This window comes from Camellia sinensis, chromosome 9, assembly GCF_055761805.1.
Source record: "Camellia sinensis isolate YWXY chromosome 9, ASM5576180v1, whole genome shotgun sequence".
NCBI classification, from domain to species: domain Eukaryota; kingdom Viridiplantae; phylum Streptophyta; class Magnoliopsida; order Ericales; family Theaceae; genus Camellia; species Camellia sinensis.
The window spans coordinates 91,925,221-91,931,575 of record NC_138969.1 but is presented as its reverse complement, the minus strand read 5'-3'; positions in this window follow the sequence as shown (position 1 = coordinate 91,931,575).

The following is a 6,355-nucleotide window of genomic DNA, read 5'->3' as shown; positions in this document are numbered from 1 at the left end:
CAGTTCGGCCGCCGATAAGGCCTTCAATTAGCAGTTTAAACATATAAGCATGAACAGATAATCATACAATCAAACAGATAGAATGCAATTAACTAACATATACTCAGTCAATTCAGTTTCAACTTCAGTCAGTCGGTTCAGTATTTCATTCAGTTCGATTATCAGTTAGTTATCAGTCATTATCAGCTTCGTTTAACAGTAATCGGTGATTAACGGTAATCAATCGGTCATAAATCAGTAAACAGTACGAGGGTTGTTACATTCGGTTTCCTACGTAGCTTCTTCGATGCGATGATTTCGCCATAAGACCTTTACCAGCGGTATGGTCTTATTTCGGAGAACTTGATTATGATTATCGAGAATCTGCACTAGTTGTTCTTCGTAGGTGAGATCCTCTTGAACTTCCAAGTTCTCATAGTCGATGACATGTTCTGGATCTCGGAGATACCGTCGGAGCATTAAAACGTGAAACACGTTGTGGATATTAGATAGCTCAGGAGGTAGTGCAAGGCGATAGGCTACAGGACCAATTCTTTCCAGTATCTCGAATGGCCCGATGTAACGTGGGTTTAGCTTTCCGCGCTGTCCGAATCGGATCACTCCTCTTGTTGGTGAGATTTTGAGAAACACATGATCTTCCACTTGAAATTCCAAGTCTCGTCTCCGAGTATCTGTATAACTTTTCTGGCGGCTCTGAGTAGTGCGAATCCGCTGTTGGATGAGTTAGATTTTCTCACTGGTGATTTGTACGATTTCGGGGCCTAACAATTTCCTATCCCTCGACCTCCGTCCAGCATAGAGGTGATCGACATCTCCTTCCATACAGAGCTTCGTACGGCGCCATTCCAATTCTTGCCTGATAGCTGTTGTTATAGGCGAATTCCACCAAAGGTAGGTGCTCATCCCAATTACCTTTGAGGTCCAACACACATACACATAACATGTCTTCCAATGTCTGGATTGTTCTTTCGGATTGCCTATCAGTTTGTGGATGATAGGTCGTGCTGAACTTCAGTGTAGTTCCCAAAAGCTTCTTGCAATTTATTCCAGAAGTGAGACACGAAACGAGGGTCTCGGTCAGACACGATCGATACTGGGATACCATGTAACCGAATAATCTCCTTGATATATAAAGTGGCAAACTTATTCAGAGGTACATGATTTTGATTGGTAGAAAATGTGCTGATTTTGTTAATCGGTCTACTATAACCCATATTGCATCATTCTTTGAAAAAGACTGTGGTAGCCCGACCACGAAGTCCATAGCAATGTGTTCCTATTTCTATTCAGGAATAGAGTGTGGTTGAAGCAGCCTTGCAGGTCTCTGATGTTCTGCTTTAACACGCTGACAATGCAGACATTTGGAAACATGGCTTGCTATATCTCTTTTCATTCCGATCCACTAGTAGTGTTTCTTCAGATCATGATACATCTTTGTGTTGCCAGGGTGGACTGCAAATCTCGAGTTATGAGCTTCCTCCAGTATCTTCTTCTTGAGTTATGGGATGTCGGGTATGCAAATTCGATTTCGAAATTTCAGTATCCCATTGCTTATAATAAAATCAGGATCAGGCTTGTTTCCTTGTTCCTCGTACCTTTTCTTTAAGAGTCTATCTTCCCATTAGCGTGCTTTAATTTCTCCAAACAATGTAGGCTCCACGGTTACATTGGCGAGCAACCAATTGATCTTGCGAAAAATGAGAGTACATGCCAAACTTCTCGTCGTCTTTCGGCTCAGTGCGTCTGCCACCACATTAGCTTTGCCCGGATGGTGATGAATCTCTATATCGTAGTCTTTTATAAATTCCAACCACCGTCGTTGCCTCATATTCAGTTCCTTCTGTGTGAATACATATTTTAGACTCTTGTGGTCAGTATAAATTTTGCAAGTTATATTGTAGAGATAATGACGCCAGATTTTGAGAGCAAAGATCACCGCAGCCAATTCCAAATCGTGAGTCGGGTAGTTCTTCTCGTGATTCTTCAATTGTCGTGACGCATAAGCAATGACTTTTCTGTCTTGCATGAGAACGCAACCCAACCCATTGTATGAGGCATCACTATAGATTACGAACCCATCTACTCCGGTAGGGAGTGCTAGTATAGGGGCTGACACAAGTCGACCTTTTAATTCTTGAAAGCAACACTCCTGTTTATCGGTCTATTCAAAGGGTGTGTTTTTCTGAGTTAGCTGGGTCAAGGGTGATGCTATCTTTGAGAAATCTTGCACGAAGCGTCGATAATAGCTAGCTAGACCCAAGAAACTTCGGATTTCCGACACATTAGTAGGTCGCGGCCAGTCCACGATTGCTGTAACTTTTTGGGGGTCAACCGCAATGCCATCTTTGTTAATGACATGACCGAGAAAGTGTACACTAGTGTTCCATAATTCGCATTTCTTCAACTTCGCGTAGAGTTTATGATCACGTAGTGTTTGTAGAACCATTCGCAAGTGCCGCTCATGAGCTTCTGGTGACTTGGAGTATATGAGGATGTCGTCAATGAAGACGATGACGAACTCATCAAGATAGGGTTTGAACACTCTGTTCATGAGGTCCATGAAGGCTGCTGGGGTATTTGTGACGCCAAAAGACATGACGAAAAATTCGTAGTGCCCGTAACGGGTTCTGAAGGCAGTATTTTCAATGCTTTCCGTTTTAACTTTTAGCTGATGGTAGCCAGAACGTAAGTCAATTTTGGAAAATACTTGCGCACCTTGAAGTTGATCGAACAAGTCATCGATTCGCGGCAGAGGGTATCGATTCTTGATGGTAACCTTATTCAGCTCCCGGTAATCGATACATAATCTCATTGTGCCATCCTTTTTCTTCACGAACAATACTGGAGCTCCCTAGGGTGAGGTACTAGGCCGAATGAAACCTTTGTCCAAGAGTTCTTGGAGTTGAGTCTTCAACTCTTTCAATTCTGTCATCGACATATGGTAAGGAGCTTTTGATATAGGCTGCGTACCAGGTTAGGTTTCAATGGTGAATTCGATTTCCCGATCAACTGGAATACCGGGTAGATCTTCAAGAAAGACATCCAGGAATTCTTGAATTACAGGAATTGCATTAACGATGGGGGCCTCTTTTTGTGTATCAATCACATAACAAATATAACTACCACAACCCTTTCTTAGAAGTCGTTGGGCCGCCATGGAGGATATAATACAGGAAGGGTTAGAAACATCAGCCCCATCAAAGACAAGTTCGGGTTGGTTTGGTAACTTGAGGGATACCTTTTTGGCTTTACAATCGATAGAGGCGTGGTTGGCAGCCAACCAATCCATGCCTAAGATTACATCAAAGTTTCCAATGTGGATGGGAATCAAGTCTACATATAAGGTTTTTCCTTTTAGGAACATAACACAGGATTTGTACACATCAGTACTACAGGTAGATTTACCAGAAGGAAAAGACACAGACAATGTATATCCTAATGGTTCGGGTGTTGATGTTAACTTGGCAGCAAAGTGTAGTGCGACAAAAGAATGAGTTGACCCAGAGTCAATAAGGACATGAGCTAAAAGACCATAGACAGAAAGTGTACCTGACACCACATTTTCGGTAATTTTTGATTTTCCACGTACCAAGGCAAAAGCCCGACCTTGGCGGTTTTGATCATTCTTTTCTCCTCCCGGTCCCGCGGTTCTCCTGACTGGGCCAGAGGGGTTGGCTTTAGGGTTAACCATCTTTGGACAATCCCTTAGCAAGTGGCCAAACTGTCCGCATCTAAAACATGCTCTCGTGTCCCGATGGCATTGTCCCCAATGAGCCCTCCCACAAGTAGGGCAAGTTGGAATAGTGCCACCTCGGGGATTGGTCGAACCTTGGTGGCCGGAGCTGGTTGTGCCCATGCTCACCTTTTTATGAGGTGCAACACCGGGTCTTCTGTTATCCCTTTCCCAGAATCGCTTCTTGAAGCTTGGTTCTCCGGAACGTGAGGCTTTAATTCCCTTTTCTGCTATGTACGCCCGGTCCACCACTTCTGCATAGGTTGGCAATTTCAAGACCTCAAGTCTGTCTTTTATTCCAGCATCCAATCCTGCTTCAAATTTTCTTGCTTTTCGAGTTTCAGTGAGGATGACGTATGTTGCAAACCGAGCGAGTTGTGTGAACTTGCTCTCATATTCGGCCACCATCATGGTTCCTTGCTTAAGATGTATGAATTAGGATGCCTTCTGTTCCTGCAATGAATCCGGAAAATATTTTTCGTAGAATACTTCTAAGAATCTTGCCCAAGTCGTAATTTCTTCTTTGGCCAGAGTGAGAAGCCACCATTCCTGTGCATTGTCTTTGAAAGTGAAAGTGGTAAAAGTTACCTTTTGTCTCTCGGTGCAGGGTAGGGCACGAAAAATCTTTTCCATGTCTTTAACCCAAGCGCCTGCTATCATTGGGTCTGGGCTGCTGGTAAATGTAGTGGGTTTCAGATCCTGGAACTGTTTTATGGCAACCGGCCCTTTTCGCCGTTTCGGCGTCCCATTGTTGATGATAGTTTGTAAAGCTTGCAAAAAGCTAGTAACCGCTCTTTCCATTACCCTTTCCATTGATTCAGTGCCACTAACTGATGACTTACTTCCATTACCATTAGCCATTCTACAAGTAATAAACGAGGCATTATATTCTCAACGCAATATATATATGTAGCATAAGTTATATTTATATGAACTGCCAACATTACACATTTTTATTCATTATTTTATTTTTATTTTTTTACAATTCATATTACATTAGTTAGAATATGTTAGTGTCCCACTCCTGTGATAAACAAAAACAAAAGTCAACAAAAAGGGATTAGAACACATCAGGATCAACATACAAAAGATTTTCTACTAGCCAGATCTAGAGTGGTGGGTCAGATGGGCCGAAAAACCAGGGGAAAAGTGCTACATAAAAAGCTCAAACTCCCACCCGAACTGGACTACACCAAAACACATCCATGCTACCTGGACCGTGAAAATGGGGATAGACCGTATATGACCCACAAATACTCGGTCGACGATCCAAACAGGTGTCTCAACATATGACAGATCATTTTCGAAGTCAACATTTGGAATATTAATGATCTCCAGTGGGTTAGGGACTGTGGTGACAATATAATCCTCGGGGTACACGTTCCCTCTCTTGGCTGCAAACTCTGAGGGTAGAGGGCCTATAATATAATGCGGGCGGTCGTGACCCGGGGCGACGCCAAGGACGCGAGATGGTCCGAGAAAACGTCTGCGTGTATGGACAAGGCCGTGCCTCCATAATAAGTATGGGACATCGGTAGGGTCAACCTGGATATAAATAGGCCGACCCATTAACCGGCCAAGGCCTGGGTGCAATTCCCTGACTATTTCTTCAGAATCTCCCCAACCCTTAGGTGAGGCGGGGGTGGGGGTGGGGGCAGGGGCAGGGTGTTCAGTTAAGATTTCCTCTAAATTGATGGCCTGAAGGTCATTCCAAAAAGCATCATCAAGGTAAATCTCTGACATCCCTACAACACCAGAATAAACGTGAGATTTTACACAGGAAAACTATCGTCATAGGTAAATATTTATTATTACTATTTTATTTTATTTTATTTTATTTATTTTACTATATATATATATATATTTTTCTTGGCTATATGATTATTATTTTTATTTTTTTTTTAAGATTTATTTATATATATATATATTTTAAAACTATTGCTCTGATACCACCTTTGTCACGACCCAACCCCAGGGGCTTAGAGTTGGAATCGTGACTTACTAACTTGTTCTTATTCGTAGCAAATTAAGATGCGCAAGTGGAAATAAAAATAATTAAACAGAAATTTTGCTTCATTTTACTATTTAAGAAAGATGAAATACATTTTTAGGGCTTTCATTATTTTATTATTCAGTGACCAGCCCCGAATAGAAACAAAAGGGAGCGGAAATATAAAAAAGAAAGAAAGATAAAATAGTGATTCAACATCAGTCCATGTGCAGGTTCCATTTTGTGGGGTTATGGGTTTCCTTTACATCTCGTCACCTGAAAGGATAACAACTATAAGCACACAGCAGAGTGAGAAATATTATGCCAAGAGTATAGGGAATACAAAATAACCATGGATAATTAGGTAGGCTAAAATATTTGCATAATTTAATTTAAAATGACAGTTTATTTAAAGTGGCAGAATACAGAAATCATGTAAATAAATAATAATAACCACGGTATAAAAAAGAACAAAACGGAGGTCACAGAAGTGACAGTCAGAACAGAAGTCGATGGATCCATGACAAACAGAGGACTACAAAGTGGTCAAATAGATGCCAATGGTTATTTAAGTCCCCCAAGGCATGAGACTCCCGTGGTGGTACTTACAAAACATAATTGTTTATAAGGTT